Source organism: Megachile rotundata, chromosome 1 (assembly GCF_050947335.1).
Source record: "Megachile rotundata isolate GNS110a chromosome 1, iyMegRotu1, whole genome shotgun sequence".
Taxonomy (NCBI): domain Eukaryota; kingdom Metazoa; phylum Arthropoda; class Insecta; order Hymenoptera; family Megachilidae; genus Megachile; species Megachile rotundata.
Window position 1 is genome coordinate 5,381,644 of NC_134983.1, and position 26,770 is coordinate 5,408,413.

The 26,770-nt window shown below is 34.0% G+C and overlaps 1 protein-coding gene and 1 long non-coding RNA gene across 2 annotated transcripts in view; both read right to left on the minus strand.

The window, feature by feature from the left end:
* Positions 1-26,770, minus strand: part of LOC100874918 (mind bomb 1) — a 488,386-nt gene that overhangs the window by 78,185 nt on the left and 383,431 nt on the right. The window lies entirely within an intron of this gene.
* Positions 2,054-26,468, minus strand: LOC143265195 (uncharacterized). The gene is made up of 4 exons (XR_013039428.1): positions 21,545-26,468; positions 4,739-4,796; positions 3,334-4,239; positions 2,054-3,268 (listed from the first exon to the last, which is right to left on the minus strand). It is a non-coding gene; the product is annotated as an uncharacterized LOC143265195 (long non-coding RNA).

A 26,770-nucleotide genomic window follows, 5' to 3' on the forward strand; every position in this document is an offset into this window, starting at 1 on the left:
TTTTCGACTTGTTAAAGATGTGACATCTCGAGAGTGATTGACACTAAACGTACCGATAGATGATACTACATTTTAAAACTTTAATGTGGCACTCGAAATATTAATACTTTGCCGTTCTTTCGACACTTGGATCATCAGAGTTAACTAATTGTTACTGTAATATTATGACAGAAGAAAGAAAGTCAAAACATAGGAATTTCTTGAATAACAAGATAGTCCAGCATGGTTAAAAATTGTGACACGGAATTCGAATTACACGAAGTTGCGATTACTGCAAGATCATTGAGTAGGCAATGTCTAGGAGTGACACTAGTTATGAGACATCCTATATATGTATACAAAGAAAGTCAACATATAAAACGAAAGTGCAAATATAAACAGAAAAAGTCGAAATACAATTATAATTTGACTTTAGCAATCACTGATTGTTCAACTTACGAGTAGTATCATTCTCCTAACTCCATAACGAAAATATGAATTTGTCACATGTGAAGTGTGCGTCGCAAGTATGACTCAATATAAGTCAAGAGCTTTAACGTTGTACTTCAGAAATCCATTTCGACAACGGCAATCAACGGGTTAATCTAGCTCAAATCCTACGAATATTCGAACTAGCAAACGAACAAAGAAATAGACTGGCTAACAAAGCGGCAAACTTGATCCTTGCAGAAAATACGTTTGTACTGGCAAGATCGATAGTTCGAAAGCGGAAAGGGAATCACGCGATCCGTGAGAGCGAAACGATGCTGGCAGGATGATCCCGTGGAATCAGAACGAAAACGGGGATCGTTCGTGGAACGGCCTCGACCAGTTCGTTGAACTCTGCTTGGCCGGATGCCTAACCACCGTGATGGGCGTCGATTTCCAGCGACGAGACTACGAGTAGCCCGGTCATTTTGGCTGCAATTACCATGATCCCCGGGACAAAGGAAAAAGAAGGCCGCAGACTCTGGCATTGACATCTATTTGTAATCGAGGAAAAAGAAGAGCAGTTAGAGGAGGGACGTCAAGACGTCGAACGGCGTTGCTTCAATTTTTGTTTCCTGTTTTGGGGTTAGACACGTGTCAAAGGCACGCAAGCTTGCGGACTTGTGGCAGCAAAAAGTTGTTGGATCATCTTCTACCGGCAACCTTACTAACACGTTTACTGTTTTATATCATAAAGTTGACTAATATAAATGTCCTAGAAGAATGTACAAAAGTGGCCTTCTTATGGTGTAGGCAATATACGGGTACATTAATCCTTTGCGCTCAAAACATGCCTTTCGGTGATTCGGTTTAATATATAATAATAATATAAAATAAATATTTTCTAAGTAAGTTTATAGGGTTACATATGTTGCATAAACACAGTAGAGCTGACAATAGTAGAAATTTAATAGAGAAATAATAACAAAAGAATTCATAAAAATTTTAAGTAGTAGGTTTGAAAGTTGCTGCCTGTAAACAGCAAAAATATATTTAAGCATGAAGAGTGCGAGTTATAATCATTACCACACCTGCAAGATAGTAAAGGAGTTACATGGTAATGTATTAAAATAGTAAGGTAGTAAGGTAACAAGAGAGTATGTTAGTAAGATAATAAGGTAATAAGGCAACAAGATAGCAAGATAGCAAAATAGTAATAAAGTAAGAAGATAGTAAGATAGTAAAATAGTAATATAATAAAATAGTAAGACGTTAAGATAGTAAAACAGTAAAATAGTGAAGTAGTGATTAAGTGAAATAGTAAAATAGCGAAATAGCAAAACAGCAAAATAGCGAAATAGCAAAATAATAAAATAGTAAAATATAAAAGTAGCAAAATACTAAGCAAAGAAATAGCGAAATAGTGAAATAGTGGTGTACTGATATAGTAAAATAGCGAAATAGTAAAATAGCAAAATAGCAAAATAGCAAAATAACAAAATAATAAAATAGTAAAATAGAAAAGTAGTAAAATATTAAAACAGTGAAATAGTGAAATAGTGAAATAGCAAAATAACAAAATAGCAAAATAAAAAAATTGTAAAATAGTCAAATAGTAAAACTATAAGACTGTAAAACTGTAAAGTAGTAAACAAGTAAAAGAGTAAAACAATAAAACAGAACAACCACAAAGTAACGAAATATCAATATATCATCAGCCATTTGAAACGAACTAACCATCCCATCCATAAAGTCGAGCATCAAAGTACGAAAGCCAAATAACGTAATAATAAGATGCAATCAAATATTGAGTCAAATATCGTGTCATAATTACCGGTTGTAATGCTCAAACAACCAGTTATTTACCGACAACGAATGTTTATAAAAATCTAATTTATACACCGTTATCGGCTTTCACAACTTCTCTCAGTAAATACAAACAAAAGAAATCGAATTACAGTGGGTTAACATTTTGTCGAATGATCGTAGCCAGGTAAAAATCGGTGAAGTACGATCGGAAATATTTAACGAAATCAGTTGTGCAAATATTTGCCGCGAAATTAACCCCCGTTTCGACGGAACTGTTCACGCATAAACGGATTTCACTTGAAATCATTCGATAAACCATCCTCCACGGAGCAACGGGTCGCCTTGATTACTCATTCTGCTTCATCGTCGAGAGCGACAGAGAGGATTCTCCGATACGACTCCTCGGTATACATGCTGTCACTCGTTTTCGATACAAATTTAAATGAAAACGTCCTCGGCATGCCTTGCTACTCGATACATATCGCCGATAACCCCCTACACCTGCCACGGACGAGACGTGAGAAAAAAGGATGCTCCAAGGAAACGATAAGCGGGCAAATATTGGCGTTCCTGAAATGGCAAACTAACAGCCGACCCGTTCGAACGAGTACTCAGGAGTGCTTTTAATTCTGTGTACAATCCGGCTAGAAAATCGCTGTTTACATCGACAGTTTCGAGGGGAAACGTTTGTCCCATAATTGAGACCCGGGGCTATGAAATTTCGAGATTCTGAATTCTCCGGTGGCTGCACGCTCGGCATTTACCATAACTGCGATGTAAAAGATACGTGTTCCTTCCTTTCCCTTTTTATTTTATGCATAACCATACACGGTTTACCCTCAACGTATCGAACGTTCAGATAAGTAGAATGGGATGCTTCAAGTTTGCTTATTCTGGAGTCATCTGAGGATGCTGCAGTGTACAGTCACTCTTCGGTAAAATCTTCGAGTTATTGAAGCTTCGATACTTTCGAGTGAAGGAGATTAAATCCGAAGATGAAAATCCGAAGTATAGAAGCTTCGTATGTTTGCTATTTTTTCAATTTAACGGTCTAAAAAAAATTAATTTTTAAAAATTCTGTTCTCAAGAAATCGTATCTATATTTATATTACTAACCACAATTTCAACTATTTATCACAGGAATTAAGTTTTCAATTATGTAAATCAGTGAGAGTTCATAATAATATAGGTCACAGCGTCAATAGAAATTCAAGCGTCACTCACATGTGAAAACATGGCAGTCAATATATTAATAATTTATCGTGTTAATATTTCCGCCGCTTTCATCGAAACGTACGAAATGAGCTATTGTCTCAATACCTATTTACATTAAATTAAATAATCGTGCATATATTAAATTTCCTGTCAATTTCGATACGAGCTAATAAAAAGGTTTAAATACCTTTCAGTCTCGATAAACCGCTTAAAGGCAGCAACGGGAACATTCTCTTTCGACACGTCGATAATTAATTAACAATTAACAAAATACGCATTACTGTCGGCATCCAGATTGGAAAAATGAAATTCATCGTTTGTTTTAACAAATTAGAACGTGTGCTTTTCGTCAACAGAGCGGTTCGAAAACGATCGACAATTCGCGTGATTCGGCAAGAATTTATTTGCAAGCTCAATCGTCGAATCAATTATTAAAAACACTCGTCGCAGGAACGAGCGACGGCAATCTATTATAATATTTAATTGTAAATCGCGTTCGTTAACGGGATAACATTTCGATCGTACGACAAATCCAGCCGCTTGTCATATTACTGTCATGCCGTTCGGTGAATTAATTATTAATTCCTACTCACAATTATTGCGTTGCGATGCGTGCATACATAATCAACAAATGTTTGTTAACTCTGCGCACGCCACCCTGACAGCCATTTGCATCTAAAATTCGACGATGATTTCGTTTATAAGTCGTTCCTCATGTTCGATCGTCAATCAGCCGTTGATAGCCTTCGCGATTTATATTGAACTCGTATTTCTTGCATGAAATATTAGGTATCCGACTAAAAATTTCTGCGATATTTTGTCACAGAGAAATATGAATTTATTAACCTGTCATAAGTATCAATGCTGATATTTATTGTAACGAAATATATTTTGAATTAATAAGCTTAAAAAGTCACGAAATTTTGAAATATTGAAATATAAAAATTCACAAATATTTCAACTGAAAAATACACAAATTTGGAAATTGAAAAACTCACAAATTTAGAAATTTTTTAATTTAAACATTTAATTTAACTTAAACAAATTTTTTAATATTTTAATTTTCAAATTTTAAATTGATGCATGTAGAAATTTGCAAGCTTGTACATTTCAGATTATAGATATCTTGAAATATTCAAAATTAAAAAATATAAAATTGCAGACTTTCTAATTTTCAAATCTTTTAGCGACAGAAATTCACAAATTTTTTAGTGTTAGAAATTCATAAATTTTTAGTTTCACTAAATTTAACACTAGGAAATAAATTCAATATTAAATTTCAAGAATATAATGCAAAATTACTTACCACTTTAAATATTTCAACTCTACGTCAATATCAATCACAATTAAAATAAACGTCTCACCTGCAACAAAACAAAAATAATCAAAATTAATTATTTTACTTGGCGCGATTTGAATGGATAATTAATCACCTTGACACACTTAAATATTATAAATATTTGTATAGATAAGTCTGAATTTAATTACAAAGTTACACAAATTAGTGCACGAATACAATGATTGTACGAATTTCCATAGCTGACAATATAAAAGACCTTGTTATAATAATAAAAAAGTTTGCATAACTTCCTTTCAGTACATTCAATAATACTTCATTTCACTTCATAACATTTTATTCAGTAATATTTCATTAATTTATTTCAATAGCATTTCATTTTAAATAATTTTATGATCATACAAATAAAGAGATGCTAAAAAATATTAAGAAATTATTAAAAATTTATTAAATGAGGTCGAATGTTGATATTAACATTAATTTAAAATTTAAGTGAACTAGATATTCAACAATCGATCAGCCTGTTTATATATTTTCATTTTCCTTATAATAAGTATACGTATTAATGTAAATATACCTACTATTTGTAAGAATGTGTAAGTATATCCTTAGATACCCTTCTATTATTATAATAAATTCTATTGTAATAACTTACACATCTATTTATACAAATGTAAACAAACTTTATTAATCTTTTAAACAAAAGACAAAAAATACATATTCCATCACGAAAATCCACTTATGGCCGAAAAACAATTTACGTAATGGCGTCCAGTTTCACCTCTCACAGATTATAACAGCGAATATAGAACAATAAAGATTTGCCTCAAACATCCATCCCCGAAATAGGAAGTCTGAGAATAGGCAACCAACCCATAAAACGTTCGATTTACCCTCCTTTGACGCGACAGAGCTCGATAAACCAACGTGCAAAATAGTTTTATGCCTGTCATAACATCTTGACTCGGCCCGTATACGGAATTCAATATCTCTATTGAAAACCATAGAAAATGTATAGTACAATTGAAAGCAAATCTGCTTTTCCTAGGAAAAATATTCTACGAATTTGAAATTTAAAAAAAAGTATGAATATTCAAGTTTTGCAATTTTTTGTGGAAATGAACTATTTTCCTGAAAATAGTTGACCGATTTTCATGAAAACCTATTTCAGTAACTATTTGTCGAAATGAACTCTTCTATTTGAAATTGTCTACGTCATTATTCTTGTTATCGTTTATTTGATTCATGATACTGTTATTAAATATTGGATACAGGGTATTGTAGGATTTTTTCCACGAGGTATCATGGTTTTTTCCATAGAATGACCGTTAATATCGGTTTTTTTCCATCAACGAGCGATCGTCTTTTGTTTTAACGACGCTTGGCGTGTGCGAAATGCTTGCGGGTCAATCGTAGTTTTGCGCTCCTGCGAGTTACTTCGACGGAAAGTAGCGCCGTCCGAAGTATTGTGTGTTTTTTGTGTGTATTCCTAAATATATATTGTCAATCTCCTTTTGTTAAAACATACCCGTGTGTTTTTCTCCTTACCCTCCTATCCTACAGTATTGTTAATCAATAATGGTGAAATTTTCCTCGTTCTGTAATCAAGTCTTCAGTTACTTATATTATTATTAAGAGGAAATGTTTGAATTCAATTATCGAAAACAATTTTTGACGATTAAATAGCTGTAGGTTCATTGACAGGAGTCATGTAACAAAATATACGTAACAAGAAATTATAATAATTTCTAATAAATTATTATGTTTTATTATTGTAATAAGCTGCTTCGCTGACTACGTCGCAACTAACCCTCTCTTCACGACGTTTTTCTTATTTTTTCGAAATACATCATCTATAATAAACAGCAGAAATTATACAATCAATCTAAAAATGTCTATCTTTCAGTTGAACAAATTTTACAGCCGTATGTTTGATATAAATACCTTAAAACAATTTTTCAACAAGAGAGCTTAGGTTCAGTGTCCTCAAATACAAGAGGTGGTTACTGTTGCTACAACAGCACATCCAACCTGAAGAAACAACTTTCATTCAGACACAATCGGCCAATTTCCTACTGAATCGTTTCTATCCATAAACGTAATTCTGTGTCGTTTAACGAGAATAAACAGCGGTTTGTTTGAGACGAAGAAGCTTGTGCAACAACCGCGACAGTAGAATTCTCGGAGACGTTTGCTCACTATTTTTGCATTATGATCCTTGAGGAACATCAGCGCTGTTTCCGCCACTTCAGCTCGTCGAGTGGCTCAAAAATGAGATACTCGAGCGGCAACGAACTGCATCTTCCACAGATCGTTTCGTGCACGCTTATACCCAGGAAATCATGGTGTACCTTCTTCTTGGCCGTACAGGGAACAACGAAAACAGAATAGGGACAAATAGTGGCCGTCCTTAATTCCTACTGCACGTCAATAAACCCGTGGGGGCTTTATTGTGGGAATGTTTTCCCCGGGGAAAAACATATAATTAGAGCAAAACGTTAAACCGGAAAGGATACTGCGACGAACATTCCGGACAAAAGAGGGCGGCCAGCGAATGAACGCGACTTAAGCGTGGCTGCTTAGTGGTGCATAAATTGTTACGTCCTGCTTCATGGGTTCCTCCGAGGAAATAGTCGTATAATGCCCATTCTCGGAGGAAAAACGACGTTATGTTAACGACTGCTTCAATTACGGAATAATTGAAACGCCCCAGCGCTCGAGTAAACGCTAAGGTTCTAACTTAACGTTTCGATTCATCTGACGACGATTGAAATTGCGGAAATAAATGCGAACATTTGTTAGTGTCACGCAAGTTAAATATTAATTATCCGTTGTAAAATTGAAATTTTAATTGATGTTTCATGCCGTATCACACTTTAACACCATGTATTTAAGCGATGGCGATGGACATAGTACAGTTCCAACTATTTTAAATTAAGAATTAAATTAAAATTTAGATTAACAATTTTATCCATTCATTTTATAATATTTGTCACGAGTGTTGGATTTTATTTAAAATTCAACGTCTCAACATTAAGATCAAATTTTTGATATCAATTGATACGTTACGTCTTCTCCTACATAAAACATTATGAAACTATTTTTCATTGAGCGGTCGGCATATTTATGAACCGTCTCAAAATTGTATACAAATCAGCTGAATATTTTGATATAATAAATTTTTGTTATGTAATTACTTTTTATACATTACAAATTAATATTTAATGAATATTGGCCATTAGTCGAAAACACAGATTAATGATAATAAAGAGGGTTGGTATACTCATGCACTGTATAATCATTCATATTAATTAACAGAATTATTGAACATCTATTAATGAAATTAACAGAGTTATTAAATATTTATTACAAGAATTAGCAAAATTATTAAATATCTATTAACAGAGTTATAAAATGTCTATCACTAGTTATTTGTACAGAAACTGAATAAAATCCGAAATATCACATATTTCTTTATTTCTCATAACAAAGAAATGTTCCAAAAATCCCATCGGGTTCGATGAGATACAAGGATTGTTTAGTAAAGTCATGTGAGTACTAATAAAAAAGTGTGAAGAATGGTAAAAGGTAAGAAAAAGAAATTTGTTAAATTAGATGAGAAAAGTGAGCGAAGGCGGTAGCAAACGAGCAAGGGTCGACTTCTTTCTGCAGCAATGCTAAAGAGAATTAAAATCGCAGATAAATCAAGAAGGATCACGGAGAAGCGACGGCCACGATAAAAGAGAAGGCGAGAAAAAAGGACGACAGAGGGAAGAAAAAGCCTTAAGCAGGGCTGTTTAAGGTTGTATAAATTGTTAGCGGCGTATACTGGCCGGACATCCCTCGCCGGAAGTGAGACTCCAGCCGGTGCCCGGAGGCAGAAAAATAGCGGGAGATTTTATCTGTTAATTGCCCGCCCTAAATCCCCATGAAATAATGCGACCCAGAGCCGATACCCGAGGCGACATAAATAAGGCCGCCATAATTACTTTTAAATCGTGCAGCCAGCCAACCAGCGCCCTACTGTCGTTCGTAATCAGGAATTATCGAGGATTGGAAACAAACGCCAGAGCACTGTCGCTGTCGGAAAACCCTGCCTCCTTCTCTCTCTTTCTCCATGCATTGTTCTGGTAATCTTATGAAACCGTGTAATGGCATGGCACGAATAATTGAAAATAAATTACGAAACGCGCTGGATATTACGAATGAAACGGATGAAAGATGACGGTACGAATAGCGAAATGAAAATTCTTGTATAATGTTATGTCGTTAGGGATATATTTGGTTATTACGTACGAATTATATTTCCGAATTTTTATGGCAATATTTGCTACATATCTGTGTGGATTCATATTTTTACGTTATAATTTTGTATTTCACAATTTCTATATTTTCAAGTTTTTATATTTACTTATTTGTATATTCCCAATTTATACACTCTCAAATTTCTATTTGGTAATTTAGGAATTAGAGAATTTGAGAATGTACAAATTGGGAAATTTGGTGATTTGGAATTTGGAAATTTAAAAATTTAGAAATCTGAGAATTGGGGAATTTGGAATTTGGAAATTTCAAAAACTGGAAATTTGGAAATTCGGAAATTTGGGAATTTCAAAATTTAGAAATCTGAGAATTGGGGAATTTGGAATTTGGAAATTTCAAAAACTGGAAATTTGGAAATTCGGAAATTTGGGAATTTCAAAATTTAGAAATCTGAGAATTGGGGAATTTGGAATTTGGAAATTTCAAAAACTGGAAATTTGGAAATTCGGAAATTTGGGAATTTAGAAACTTTGGAATTTGGGAATTTGGAATTTGGGAATATGGAATTTCGGAATTTGGAATTTGGAATTTGGAATTTGGAATTTGGAAACTAGGAAATTTGGACATTTTAGAATTTGGTAAGGTTTGAATTCAAAAATTTAAGAACCTGCAAATCTAGAATTGAAATTTTGTAATTTAAAGTTTGAGAATTTGAGAATTAATAAGTTTGAAGATTGCATTTGAATAACAAAGAATTTAAGATTTCGATGATTTGAAAATTTAAAAATAAAAAATGTGTCACTGCTGTTTTCAGTGAACTAATATATTTAATTTGTTTCGCAATTGAGTCATTTAATGCATTATTCCTTTAATAAATAGTTACAGAAACGTCCATTTAAATGTACGAACCGAACAATAAGAATAATGGTATTTAACAGAAGTAATTGAATTTAATAAAGTGAGCATTGTTACACACCAAGAATTCAACAATAACTGTTCCTTTCACGTCCTAAATAAGATAAGCACTGTACTCTATAATAGTTTCTTTGGTTACTGTAAATTCAAAACAGATTGAAATTCGTTGTAAAGCGTAACCGTAATTGAAATCTTGTAGTGAATAATTTTTCCTTTTGCAATATTTCAAACTGTCAAACATTTCGTCCTCTGAAAACACGTTTTACGATATTTTTTAGTAGTTGTTCCCGTTGAAATTGCATAGATGTTTACTGCTTTCGAATTTTATAAAGGACGAGAGAAATGAATGTTTTTATCTGCGAATTTTTCGACATACTTAACTAAAATTTTCACGAATTTTCTATATTATTAAATTATTACGTAAATTAATGACAGTTCTGTATTCTGACAGTGTTCTGTATTTAAAGAAAAGTTATTTACAATTTCTTATTTAACATAATATTTTATTTTATTTCAATATTAAACTTCACATTTTTCCAACACATAAATTTTGATCCAAAAAGATGGTGAAATTTAAGGAATTGTTGATTTCTAATAAAAGCAACAGTTAATATAATTAGAAACTAAATAAATACATAAATAGATTATAAAGTAAATTTTAATCAAAATTTTTTTAAATCTATCATAGAAAAATTCAGTGTTCGAAACCTAGACAAATGGTATTTGAAATTTTTCCTACAACAAATATTTTTTCCCAATTTTACATTTTTCATAAATTTCATAAAACTCAAACTAACAGTTTCTATTCTTTGTAAGCGAATGATCAATTGTTTGTTTCAATAATTTTTGTGTTATAAATGTTAATAAAATATATAAACATTAATTTTCATTAAATCTGTAGCTTATAACTGATATACAATGAATACAGTCTTGTTGCTTGTTACATTTCATATGCATCAAAATTCATATACATTATTTACTACAATTATTGATAAATTACTTCATATAATAAATTTGATATTCAGTGAAATCTATTTGGTCAATATTTTCGTCCTTTTATTCTGACAGTGTACTGTTCTTATTCTACTTGTCTGACCCTGTACTGTTCTCATTCTACTCGTGACAATACACTGTCGTTACTCTACATCTAACATAAATTTTTCTTGTCCTACATGTCTGATGGATGTACTATTTTCGTTTTGCTTGTCTGACCAACGATAAAAAGAAAAATGGTACAAAATGGAAAAATCCATTTTCAGACGACTTGCAACTCTCTAATTCGAATCCCCAAATAATTATGTCAACAATAAAATATTATGAATAGACAATTATTAATAAAAACTGTAATGACAAGTCTGTAAAATGAAAGCAAGTGAAATTATTCATACAATCGGTTGTAAACATTTATTGGTTCTGTATTATTTATGTGACTCGTTAACCAGTTAAGTGTGTTTGAAGACTATATCCGTCATGGAGATGTGGCAACATTTTGTGTCATGACGAATATATCCGTTATGCGTAAAATTTTGTTACAATTTGATATTTAAATTGTAATTTTGGCGAAAACTAAATTATATTCGTAAATTGTAATATGTTTAAAATGTTTAGAGGTCAACACGAAATGAAATAAACAAATAAAAAGTGTAAATGATTTGAGATGGATTCATAAATTCTTGATCAAGACAAACACTGGTGCGCGCTTTGCAAAAAGATCGCCACAGTTAACTGGTTAATGACTATAGTTATTCCTTGAAGTGGGGGTTGCGAGTGGTGTCGTGTGTTCGTTGAAAAACGCATCATTGCTGTGAATGATCGTTTAATTTTCAGTCAGTCTTATGTTATCCCTCAATTGTTAAAGACGTGTGTAATTTCCTTTGAAAATTAATTAAATGTTTAAAATATTCTGTTAATAAATGTTCATTCGGTTAAAAGTTTCTACAAAAATTCAGTCGGTAAAACCAGGAATGGAGAATGAATGAATTATTATGTAACGAATCAGAAAGCTGAAATTTCAGATTGGCGTAATTGGAATTTTGCGTTGCTTTTATGATATCAAATCATGTCGGACCTTCTGTACCACGAAATCCGCCATCTGATACAAGGCAAAGCTTTGAAGGAACATCGACAGACGGTTCCGTAAGAAATTGAACTAAAAGTAAGATGCTGAAGCAAATACATCAAACTGAACGTCATGGAAGGATAATGCAAAATCAATAAGCATATTTATCACGGAAGGAGTCTGCAAATATTGTAGTCGCAGTTATCTATCATGCTGTGATAGTGCTCTTTGTGGAATAATTAATATCGTCTCGGAGGAACCGCAAGATCAGTGCAATGCGAATCTCGCCTTTGATAAACGTAGCGACAATACCGTCACAGGAATGTTTGTTATTACGTTAATGCAATACCAAGAATGTAATAGAATGCTCGTTGATGATCGATTGGTTGAAATCGTGCAATTCAAATTGAATGAAACGTCAAAATTAACAACTGGATATAAAGCCATGTTACAGTTCCTATTTTCTGACACTTGCAGAGTCAAAGTATATTCGCATGTAGTACTCGAATTTTTGTTTTGAAATTTTGAAATTTTCATGTTATAGAATTGTGGTATTTTTCAGTTTTGGATGTACCAAATTATTAAATTTCGATTTTTTTACTGTCCAGAGATCAAAATTTTCTCATTCTGGAATTTCAATATTATCAGCTTGTAGTTTTCCGACTTTCAAAACCTTACATTTTAAAATTCGCATATTCCAAAATTCTCAAATTCCCAAAGTTCCAAGTTTCCAAATTCCCAATTTCCCAATTTCCCAATTTCCCAATTTCCCAATTTTCCAATTTGTCAATTTCCAACTATCCAAATTCCAAATTTTCCAATTTTCCAATTTTCCAATTTCTCAATTTCCAATTTCCCAGATTTCCAAATTTTCAAATTTCCCAATTTCCCAAACTTCGAAATTCCTAAATTCTCAAATTTCCAATTTGCATATCCCCTATTTCCCAAAACCCCAAATTTTCAGGTCCCCAATTTCCCAAATCCCCAATTTCTCAAATCTCCAATTTCCCAAATCCCCAATTTTCCAAATTCCAAAATTATCAATGTTCCCGGAAAAATGGAGTGAAGCTATTGTCATACCCATACCAAAACTCGGTAAGGACCTTACTAAAGCCGACAGTTACAGACCAATCGCCCTTACGTGCAATCTGTGTAAAATACTGGAAAAGATCATAAATGCCCGGTTAAAGTGGTTCCTCGAGCACAATAAACTGATCTCTAGCAATCAATTTGGATTTCGGGCAGGCCATTCCACTATGTCACATCTAGTCAGTTTAGAAACACATATCCGAGAAGCTTTTGCAAACAACCAACATGCACTCGTTGTCAGCCTCGACATCGAAAAAGCTTACGATATGGTCTGGAGGCATCAAATTCTAAACAATCTTACAAAAATAGGAGTTACTGGCAACATGTGGCATTTCGTTAAAAATTTCATTAATAACAGAACCATAGAAGTTCGCTACAATGGTACCCTGTGCCAAAAAACAGAAATCGAGAATGGTGTGCCACAGGGCTCAGTATTAAGTGTAACACTGTTCTTACTAGCCATCAACGATGTAGGCAAAATCACCAGAACGCCCGTTATCACAAGAATATTCGCCGACGACCTTACCATTTTATGCAAGGGGAAGCGTATTGATACCAGCCAATATTTCATCCAAATGGCCCTCGACGAACTCTATGAATGGTCGAATAAAAATGGTTTCAAATTCTCATCCAACAAAACCGAATGTATACTGTTTTTTAAGCACCACGAATCCCGAACACCGATACTAAAACTGGGTACAAATATACTGAGATTTGTCACATGCACCAAAATACTCGGTGTACTTTTTGACTCCAAACTCACATGGAAGAATCATATAGAACACCTTATAAACATCTGCAAGCAAAAATTGGGGTGCCGACAAAGCTGTCCTTCTACAAACGTACCAAGCAACTATTCTATCCAAAATAGATTACGCATCGGTAATATACAACTCAGCGAAGACAAACATCATTAAAAAACTTGATACAATTCATAACGCAGGACTGAGGATAATGACAAGAGCCTTCCATACAACTCCCATAGGAAGCTTACTAATTGAAGCTGGAGAAACATCTCTTGAACATAGAAGAAAACTTTTAAGTTTAAAATACGCTGTAAGGGCATTAACATCCACAAATTCAATTATCCATTCACACATTTTTTCGAAAGTCACACACCAATCACATTATCAAACTGGAAATTTCCCGCTCCACCAGAGAGTTAAAAACTACCTGAAAGAACTTCAATTTAAGCTCCCGAATATGAAAAAAACCAGACTGCACAAAATACCCCCATGGATATTACAGACACCTGAAATTGATACAACACTGGAAATTTACAGAAAAGAAAACCTACCTAAGGAGAGATTCAAACAAATGTTCAATGCCCTCTGCAGTAATTACCTTGATTTTACCCACATTTACACTGACGGATCAAAAAACAACTACGGAACCGGAGCCGCCGTTTTCACTCAGGAAGAAACATCCAGTTATGTTCTACATCCCTACAATAGTATCCATACAGCCGAAACATACGCTATCCTATCAGCACTCAACCTTATCAACGGATCTCCCCAGTCCAAGTTCATTATCTTCTCTGATTCCCTCTCCACCATCCGGAAAACTCAAGACATAAAATACACCACTGAAATGCATTTAGAAATTCAAGAAAAATATAATAAACGAATCGAAGACAATAAAACTATAATCATAGCATGGGTTCCCTCCCACATGGATATCTATGGAAACACCATGGCAGACCTTCAGTTAAAAATCGCAACAACTATAATCATCGAAAACCAGCCGATATTAAACACCTCTGCGGACATCAACAGACATATCGCGATACTACTGGAACAGTCATGGAACTCTACATGGAAAAAATACAAAGCCAGCACAGTCCATCAACAGCTCAACAAAGTCTACGACCTAAAAACAAACCCGAGACACAATAGAAGATACCAAGTGGCAATAACTCGAATTAGGACCGAACACACTAAATTAACTCATTCCTACATACTAGAAAACGTTTCCCCCAGTAAGTGCGATACATGTGACACAACTATAACCATCAGACACATAATCTTGAAATGTAGAAAATATAACGACGCCAGAAGAAGACTAAACATCACGACCAACCTCACTGAAGCAGCCACATCAACAGCATATCAAGACACATTATTAAAATTCTGTAAAACTATAGGAATCCTCAGCCAACTGTAAAAAAGTGATGTCAGATCATCCACTTCCGACCATAACCCTATCCTTCTAAACTGGTCAACAGTCGCTAATAACCTGGGTAGTTGATGCGACTTTAAACCACTATTTAAAAAAAAAAAATTGTCAAATTCCAAAATTTCCAATTTTCTAATTTCTCAATTTTCCAATTTCTCAATTTCCAAGTTTCCAGTTTCTTGATTTCCAAATTCCTAAATTTCTCAGTTTCCAAATTCCCAAATTTCCAAATTTCCAAATTTCCAAATTTCCCAATTTCCCAATTTCTTAATTTCTAAATTCCCAAATTTCCATATTTTTAAGAAGTTGAACAACCAAACCTCTTAAATTCTAAATATCTCAATTTCCAAATTTCAAAACTTCCAAATAACCAAATTCTAGAATCTCTACATTTCCTCTACAATTTCAACACTTCTTAATTTCCAAATCCTACAATTCACAAATTTGGTAATTTCTAAATCTACAAAATCTGTAATTCCAAAACTCCAAAATTGCTGAATTGAAAAATGGAAAATTTCGAGGTAAAATCTAAGATGGACCATGCATTTTGATGCATCGCGATAGTACCCAAAAAAATAATATATAAAAAAGTATGAAAAAATAAAGCACAAGAATATTTTCCAAGGTACTATATCAACCGCAAGCAACAATAATTAACAACAAATCTAAAGAGCCCTAAAGAAAGTGAATTACATTTATACATTCTATCAATATCTCATATACCCAGAATTTTCAAATTCTTTACATAATAATTTATTCTTGATGTAACAACAAATTTTATAAATAATAATTATTCTTTCAGTGATAACAAATTTTCCACATATTATAATGGTATGCATAAAATACACATAAGCACAAATTATTTCATCCTTCACAACTTTACTCCTTGCATTCAATATTCTCAACCTTATTATACTGCTATAATCCTTCACACTCCATCATTTCCAGTTCGCCTAAAAATTCTACCAATCACGAAACCCACTATAACTCCTTTCATTCCCGAAAGAAGAAAAGAATCCATTGTATTCTGCAATCTTCTCCCATCATTTACTCGAAGAACGCCAAAAAATCCACGCATCATCCTCGATCTTCCTATTCGCCCTCGACGGAAGTTCATCCCCATTCGAGGAAAAAATCGAAGCTGACTTTCCAAATTGTTTTCACGTCCGTCACAGCCCACGGGTTTGCCCGCAGGACGAAGGACCACCCCCTGGGACAATATTAACACCCTCGAATGCGCTCTGCCAATTTAAAGTTTGTCGATGGTAAGCAGCCATGATAGACCAGACCGAACGAGGGTTGTGAAATGAGATGGTTGCGAGAGCTTGGTGAAAAACGAGGACGGGCAATGTACAGTCCAAAACAAATCTGAATTCCCTAGTGAAAATATAGTAACCAACGGAAACTGTCGTACTGATTTCTCAAGATTAAGTATTGTTAGGGATTGTTTTTTACAGTGATTTTTGCGGATCTTTGTGAATTCGTTAAGTTTGAGAATGGAACAACGAACTGATAGAAGAAGGTAGGGACATTGAAGGTCTACCGAATAAGGAATCTAGGGATTATTGGAACATTGGAAATTTGGACTTTAGGGATTTAAGAATTTGCGTAAATTATGATTTAGAGTCTAGAGACGTGCGGACTAGAGATTTGGAAATATGGGAGTTTGTAAATCTGAAGATTTCGGAACTGAGGGTTTAATAATCTAGGGTTTTAAGATCAAGGTATTTAGGAATATAGAAAAAATAAATCAATGAATTTAGTAAACTGGAAATTTGAAATACTAGGAATTTTGCGAATTAAGATATTTCGGAATTTAAGTATTTGAGAAGATATGAATTTGAAAATCTAGGGATTAAAAATTGGAGAGAAAAATTGGGAATGTAAAAATTTGGAAATCTAGGAGATTGAAACTCTAAGGATTGAGAAATGCGCGAAATTAGGAATTTAAGAATATAGGAATATATGTAGAGATTTGGAAATCTAAAAAGTGGGAAATATAAGGATTTAGTAGTGTAGGAATTTGGAAAACTAAGGATTTTTCAATGTATGATCTTGGGTATCTAGGGATTTCTGAATGTACGAAATTGTGAATTTCGGGATTGGCGAATTTAGGAATTTGGGGAATTTACGGATTTGGGGGAATGTAGGGATTTGAGAATTTAGGAATCTGGGGAATTTAGGGATTCAGAAATCTAGGAACTTACCAATCTGGGCATCCAGGGATTTTTTAATGTACGAATTTGGGTATCTACGGATTTAGGTAGTTAGGAATTTCGAGAATTTAAGGATTCGGAAATCTAGGAATTTACCAATTTGTTACACGAAATTTGAATACATGAAATTTGAAATCGAGGGATTTGTGAATGTACGAATTTGGGAATCTAGGGATTTGTAAATATACGAATTTGGGAATATAGGGACTTGGGAATTTAGGAATTTGGGGAATTTAAGGATTCAGAAATTTAGGAATTCAACAATCTGGGAATCTAGGAATTTTTTAATATACAAATTTGAGTATCCAGAGATTTCTGAATGTACGAATTTGTGAATCGAGGAATGCGGGAAATCTAGGGATTTGCGAATGTGCGAATTTGTCAATCTAGGGATTTGTGAACGTTCGAATTTGGGAATCTAGAAGGTCTAGAAATTTGTGAAAGTAGGAATATGGGAATCTCAACATTTGGGTTCCACGAATTTGTGACTATGAAATTTATTAATCTAGACATTTGGGATCCTAGGACTTGAGAAATGATGTATTTAAAATACTAGGTACTTGCGAATCTACGAATTTCTAAATAAAATCATTTGGAAATGTCAAAACTAAAGAACAAAGAAATTATGAAGCCTTAGCATTTGTTAACTTAGGAAATTATGGACCTAGAAATCTGACTATTTGGAGATCCAAAAATATAAGAATTCAAGAATCTAGTGATTTACGAGAAATTTGAGAATATCAATACCTCGCCCGACAAAAAACTCTCCAAATTCCTATGTTCTCAACTTTCCAATTAATTATCAAATCTTCAAATCGTAAAAAATCCCTACAAATCAACCTCTAACACACTTCTCCCTTCCTCGTTGCCATATTTTCCACAGATTTGCTATTGAGTGTACCAACAAGAAAGCAGAAGAAGGAACAAACAAAGAAGAAGAAGCAGAGGAAGAGAAACAGAAGGAGGAGAAGAAGAAACGGAGAAAAACAGGGATGGAAAGCGGTTTCTTTGACAACGGTTTCGCTCCTCCACTCGAACCACACCGAGATTTAAGTACCCACTCTGGTACACCACAACGAGTGCTGGCTAAGTAGTCCTTCCTGGCGCCGGAATAATTACCCAATAACAACTTTTCACCGGCACATAATAAAGGCTTAATTAAAATACGATAATCGACGTTTATCCCGGCCCACGCGTTCCGGGTATCTTCGTCAGGACGGCTGTTGATCTTAGGGGATCCCATCGGGGTTTCGTACGGGATTGAACGCCATCGACGAACGTAGGATTTCCCTTGGGCAATCGACCTAGTATCCGGGAACAGCCATCCAGTATCGTTAATTGTTTTTTGTAACATTTTGAGTTCACGAACGTTCGATATGTTCGATTATTTCGGATAGTTCGTAACAAATTCTGGATAGGAAATTGGGAATACGTATAGTTTCATGTTGAGAGTACCTATATCAAATTATCGAACGTTAATCATAAATCGATTGACAAAAGACTACTCGTTAGTTTATTTAAAATATGAACACCGCCCCGAATTTTATTCCTTGTCATGTAATTGTCATTATTCAGTTATCAACAGTTTATTGTAATATTATTTTAAATAAATTAATTATTATATTTGGCTTCACATCCATTTAATAATTCAAAGTTGTCGTCTTCAATCGTTGCATAATTCTAACATTTTATATAAAAATTTTGTTTGAAATTTTGGAGTTAGATCTGGGAATTTTAGAGTTTGGGTAACAGAAAATTTGGAAAGTTTGAAATTTGGGAATTGGTTATTGGAATTTTGTATTTTGGAGATTTGGAAATTTGGGAATGACTAGATTTAGAGAGTTGGAAATGATGCTAAAAATTCAATTTCCAGAGTTGAGAAATTGGAAATTTAAAAATCTGGAAAATTGGAAATTTGAGTGATTCGGAAGGTGGAAATTTAGAAGTTTGGGATTATGAGATTTTGGGAATTTAGGAATTTGAGAATGTGGGAATGTGGAAATTTGGAATTCTGAGAACTTCGGAATGTTGGAACTTGGGAATTTGGGAATTTGGAAATTTAGGAATTTGAGAATGTGGGAATGTGAAAATGTAGGAATGTGGAAATTTAAGAATGTGGAAATTTAGAAATTTGGGATTCTGAGAATTTCGAAATGTGGGAATTTGGGAGTTTGGGAATTTGGAAATGTGAGAATGTGAGAATGTGAAAATTTAACAATATGAAAATTTAGAAAGTGAGATTTTGAGAATTTGGGAATTTGGGAATATGGGAATGTGGAAATTTGGGAATTTGACATTTTGCGAATTTAAGAATTTGACAATTTAGAAATTTGGAAATATAGAAATTTGAGAATTCAAAAATTTTAAAGTATATGAATTTCAAAATGTAAATATTTGAAAATCTGAAAACTAGAAAATTGCTAAAACACTGAAATAAAGGTGTTACGAAATGTTGAGGTTTTAAAAATTAAAAACTCGGAATTTAGTCATATGATGTTTGAAAACTAAGAAACACAAAAATTCGGAAATTTGAAGATCTAAACATTTAAAAAAAAGAAAATCCAAAAATTATCCAAAAATATATTTCAGACACAGTTTAATAACATTGGAATTTGAGACTTTGAAAATATAGAAATATAAAAACTCGAAGTTGTTGAGGTTTGAAACTTGTACAATATGGAAACGTCAAGTTTTATATATTAAAGAATTCAAAGATTTAGTTCGTAAATTTGTATATCCGAAAACATGAAAATGAAGAAGTTTTTAAAAATTGTTATAAGTGAACTTCCTAAAACTGAAAGTAAGCAAAATTCATCCTTATCCAAAAGAATTTTTCCTTAACCAAAGAATGCATCCGAGTATACCTTGTGTAACCTAATCTGGCATCGATATCTCGTTGCTCAGCGACTCTCACATGACACAAGCCCGCAGTCAATTTCCTAATCCTTATTACGAGCTGGTCTACGACTTCCAGGACGGACCCAATATATATAAAATACATATGTGTTTTCCCGAGTGGTTTTGGCTAAACATGACAACGGGGATGGCAGGATCTAAATATCGGTTAGAAACGCGATATCGCTTTAAAGTATTCATAAAGAAGCACAACCAGAGCGGAACTTATAGCATCGAGATTCTGTCCAATCTTCAGCTAACACGGGGCCGCGTGAAATTCCATGAATTTCGAATGCTCCGACCATGATAGCGGGCCGAAGTACGTGCTCGTGGATACATTGTCGCACGAGCTACGGATATGCTCCGTGTATCATGCGCTGTCAGGCTGCATATAAATAATACGAAATTTCCTTTCCATCTTCGGGCATTAAAATCGAATTCTACTCCGGAGAGGCGCGCCGCGGCGAAAAAGGAAATTGTTCGTCGATGCCTTTGACAAAAAACGCCATGGAAAGGAGATTGCGGCTACGTCAAAATCTTTCGCCACCTCCTTCATTTTTAATCTCACCGCAATTTTCGATCCAGCTGCTTTTCAAGACTTTCTACTTTGACGACTTGTCATTTTTAAAATAATTCTTACTGCGTTACATTTGAAACTTTTGGCTACTTATGTACGTACCTTTTTTACTATACACTTGTGCAAAAATTAATTCAGTAGCTTTCGGTGTTTTTCAAGGATTGTTACTGTGTTTCTTAATATGCAAGATTTTTAATTTCTCACATTGTATACAGTCTTTCAATTTCACACTTGTACAAAAATTTTCAATGAAGCATCTTTCGGTGCTGTATAAGAATTTAATCAGTGATAATACTCTATACAGATTGAATTAATAATTGACCCTTTGGACTCGAAAGGTGATTTACCATTAAACACGTTGGCCTCTACAGTGAAAACTGATCATCTATCTCTACTGATCATCAGTTTCTATCATACCTTATAAACTATTAACCTACCTAACACTCTGTATTTATTTGAACGATTTAAGATCCAAGAGAAATGCCAAGTCGACATAGGAGTGCAAGGGTTAAAGAAAGACAAAACCCGTTGGCTAACCATGCGTATGAAAGATTAGTAGCTAAAACACCGTATTCGATCCACCTATCACGGGAAGTGATAAAAGGGAATGCATGTTATCTACTCACGGCACATTCTCCAGTCAGGTAACGTTTCTTCGTTCAAACAAAGTTTCGCTTGTCGTCTCTCAACATCGAGCCTCGTACATTCATCTTCCCAGGGAATTACGTCCCCGTTCCGTGAACCTCTGATGTCTCAGCTACCTATCTTCGCCTATACACAACTAGGACATATTTTTCTCTGGTTCCTTCTCGCGAACACCACCCCTTTCTCTAACAGCCTTCGTCTTTTCCCTTCCGTCTTCGTCTTTTCACTGGGAATCGGAATACGAAGAACGATGCAGTATCCCGCGGGAAATCATTTATGATTCCCAATGCACGTGTTTGCTCTCATTGGTATTAGCATTACACAATCGGTCTTTGTTTCGGCGATGGAGCAAAATAACTGGCGGCGAAATAGTAAACGATGTCTGAAGATGGCCTCCTTTGTCTAGTTCGTTATATGTTTTCTTTTAGTTACAGTTCGGTGATGATTGGGATATGTCTGTATAAGGTGTTGCACGTATGTTATGTTTGGTGTGTATGTGATTTTCACTGATATCAAGTAGAAGTAGAGAGCTTATGAGATTTAGAGTTAAGTTACATTTAGTTAGGTTAAGAAAGTGCAATTAGGTTGTTGTGAGTTGAGTCCAAAATCACTGACATTTTAGTATGAAAATCCAGATATTCGATTTATGTGAACAATATACTATAGCATATAGTATATACCATAGTAATATATTATAGCTCAATTCCAAAATTCCTCAATTCCCAAATTTCTCAATTCCCACATTCCTCAATTCCCAAATTCCCAAATCTCTGACTTCATCCAACAAAAAATTTTCACCAGCGACCCTGACATCAATTACTGAAGTTTCAAAAACCGGCACAATGCACAAAGCATCAAAGTCGTTTATTCCTGAAGGTTTACTTCACCGTTTAACGAGAAAACATAAGGAAGTCGTTTCGAAAACTTGATCATAAAAGACAACCCTTCAAAAAGTGGTTCCCCAGCGTGCGCGTCATAAACTTACTTGAAAATATCTTAACATCTAACATCTTTTCAAGGGTCCGATATTAACACGAGTAATGAAGCCAACGGCCACGTGAAGTTTCGACGACATTAATGAGGTAAGGTATAATTTAAAAGTTCCGAAATGAAAACGGTGACAATGAACGGGAGAGGCTCGAGCGCCTCGGATGAATATCCGTCATAAATGGAAAGTTTCGGCATTGAAACGGTGAATGCCGGTAATTTGCCTGGAGAAAAGACTCTCCAGAAGGGTCCGTGGAACTTCTATCGTGCTTCAACCCGCCGAAACGACGGTGCTTCGTGAATTTTCACTTTGGATGGATCAGCTTTGTTATCGCACGCACTACTTCTATACAAGAACGTATATGTGGGGATCATTTCACCATAATCGATTGATCCAATAGTACTGACACATATTCAAGTTTTCATTCATATACCAATAGTGTTAAACAGAAATATTGAATAACTATACAGGGTGGCTCACCACTTATTGCCATGTAGATTTGCGTCATTATTATTACTCATAGCAAACAATGTTTTAGATGAAGTTGAATGGTTTTGAGAGGGGCATATGCTTGTGGCATATTTTTTTTTGTAGGTGGACGTGTAAAGGACATATGAAAGTCATTAATGTTTTTTTTGAATGGAATCATATATTTTTTATTGCATCAGCTGATACTCCTTCATATTCTTTACAAAAAAGTATTAATCTATTTTTGTGAAAAAATCATTAGTTTTGGAGATATTTTAATTTTAATGTCTATTTACAGAAAAGGTTCAATGTGGCGACCATTTGCATCAGAACACTTTCTGAATCGAGAAAGTAATGACTCTCTAACACTCCGTAGTGTATAATCTTTCTGCATGTATAGCACTTTTCTCTGCTTCAAAATAAACTGATAACATGTCTATCTGTTCTTCTTTAGAATACTTCATTATGAAATGATAATTCACCGTATCGTCGTATTCATCGCATTACAGACGTAACAGAAACAAAATTTCACTCTTACTGCGTAACAAAAAAATAACAAAATCTCACAATTCGTTTGGTGACACGTGACCTCTCAAAGCATGTAGAAAAACATTTGCTGTTCAGTTAGGGCAAATCATAATATTGACCAGAAAGTCACGATTTCCTAACAAGTTAGAATTAAAATATCTCCTAAACTAATGATTTTTTCACATAAATAGATTAATACTTTTTTGTAAAGAATATGGGGAGTATCAGCTGATACAATCAAAAATATATGATTCCATGTAAAAAAGACATTAATGACCTTCATATGTCATTTACGCGTCCACCTACAAAAAAAATGTACCACCAGCATATGCCCCTTTCAAAACCATTCAACTTCATCTGAAACATTGTTTGCTATAAGTAATAATAATGATGCAAATCTAGATGGCAAAATGTGGTAAGCCACTCTGTATAGTATACCATAGCTATAAAGTTTGATATAAATATTGAACTTTCTGTAATTATTTGATTCAAGAGAAGCCAATTGACAAATGCTAGGTGCTCCATTTTGTCCAACTTTTCCCCACCCATATTTTTTCCATTCTCGAAAATCGTGCACTCTCGCGGGGGTCGTTAGCAGTGAATTTTCAAGGTAATTTGGTCAAAACATTTTGGTTCAGAAATGTTACGGAATAAAAGAGCGCGTGAAAATGTATTCGAAAGAGAAGAACAAAGGAACAAATGGAATAAAATAAAATGAAAACGGGGACAGGGACGAGGAAAATCGTTTTTCCGGCTGCAATGTCGAAATTTACGCGGTGTTTCGCTTCCTCTTAGTGTCTAGACGAACAGAAATTTATTTTCGAGATTTACGCGTCGCGTGTATTATTTTCTGGTGAACCTTTTTTGTTGCCAGTCTTTTTATTTCCAACACTGTTCGGTCATTTGAAACGTAGTTTTCTTCGTTCTTTCTACGCTTTGCGTGTTATAAAATGAGAAAGAAAATTATGAAAATATGTACAGGTTTTGTAGAGATAATTTTTCTCGAATTTAGGAAGTTTTTAATTTTACGGAATTTTCAGAAATTTGGGAATGCAAATTTGAAAATTAAAGGATTTGGATATTTTGTAATTTATGAATCACGAAATTATAGCATTTTGAAATTCGAGGATATAAAAATGTAAGGACTTTGAAATTTGAGGATTTTAGTAATGTCTAAATCCAAATACACTCGAGACTTGTTGAAATATTATATCTTCATGCCGTCCAACAATAAATTGAAAAACCATTTAAAACACTAACTACCAATTTCCATAAATAAGCAGTTAACTAATTTATTAACCCACATTCGATTTCACCCGCCAAAATTAGGTGGAAACTACCATTTATTAAAAAAAGACGAGAAAACAGTTACCATAGTTACAATAAAATCGACGTGTTCCCGGATAAAATATTGAACCCTCATTTACGAGAGAACCTCTCGAAATTCACTGTGTGTTCGATTTGCGGATGTTCCTTTCGTCAAGAGACGAGAATCACTCTTGCATCCAGGTGTTGTTGCCAGGTATTTCGTTTGCATGGCACAACTCCTTGTCGTTGCGAAAGTGCATCCTCGAAGGGATGCACAACGGATACGCTTTAGGGGATGAAATACGGCAACCGCTGCGCTGGCAGCTTGGTTTGTCGAGGAAGAAGAGAAATATTCCGAGGAATACAAATGAAAGTATCGCCGCGTTGCTTTCGAAGTTGAAGCATTTTCCTTGAACCGAATGGAAACTTCACGGAGGAAACTTCGCGAAACAATTGTTAAGAAACAGTTCCTTCCGAGAAATTTGTTAGTTTATTAGGGTGAAACTGTACCAGCGAAAGAAACGATTTGTTCTTCCCGCGAGTGGCGGTTTAAGTGGTTCGAAATTATCGAGGAATTTCAAGGAATCCAAGTTTTTTCCACGGTTCTAAGGGATGGACAATTTGACGAGTTCAAGAGGAATGGAAATATACTTTCTCCTGAAACTTCTGCCTTTATTTCGAAAGATGCGGAGAAAGTGATATCGAGCGGTTCTTATAGGTGGAAAAAGAGAAACGTAATGAGGATGAAAATAAATACCAAGCGTATAGGGTGGTGTAGTAACCACGGAAGTAAAGCGTGGTCGTAAATGACTGTGTTTTGTTCACGATTCATAAATTCGAAATTTTGTAAATTTTATGTTGTGAAACCTATATATGTAATTTTAATTTAGTTTTAATTAATTTAATAATTTGCAAACTTCTATGCACAAAACCGACTTTCACCGGCTACATGAACGGTGGCATTATATAACTGTACTCTAAACATCAACACATGTACCGAAACCGTACTGTCAATTCAATAAAAATGATAATAATATATTTCCAAAAAAGTAAAGTAAACTATCCATCGTAATTAGCAATATTTAATAAAGTCTAATAAAAGTAAACTTTCCGTGAATGTTTAAATCAATAAGTCTTAACAGTATCTACATACATTTATGAATCAGTTTCGGTTGCATTTTCGCGCTCGTAAATGCAGATACAGTTACGATCATTTACATATATAGATTTTACACCTGTAATCGAGGTTTATGGTTTGCTCAGCAGCCAGGTCAGCTACCGTGGGATTTTCTGAACGCGGAAAACCGCGAATTCCTACTAATTTGCAATTGCACCCTCGTCCTCGTTGCGAATATAATTTACTCGATACCGATGCACGATTCTGCCTCGGTGCTAAAACATGCGTCAGATACACCTGGGAAATTAATAAATTGAGTTTCTCGACTGTAATCAGATCTTTGGCGAACACCTAGCCTAATAACAGCTGCGAAAAGAATTCTTGTAAGTGCTATATACAAACACAACTTTTGAAACTTTATTTGGAAAGTAATTTAATATTGCACCGATAAAATGTATTGGTATTTTATTATTATTCGATTTTATTGTTACTTACTATTTTTTAATTCGATGGACAAAAGGAATAAATTAAGCGTTAGGAAATTATGTTGATTATTTAAAAACGATTGTTACTTTTAATGAATATTATTAATACCTTGTCTAAATTTTTGATATCATTAGAATTGTACTAACATTACTTCAGAAAAATATTACTAGAAAAAGTCCATAATGTTAATAAAGTATAATCATAAAAAAAAATAAGTGGCACTCATAATAAGCATAATAATAAATTCTTCCGTCATAAAAAAAATTGCAAAGTAATCATCCAAAACTACCATCAATGAAAAAAGATATTGAA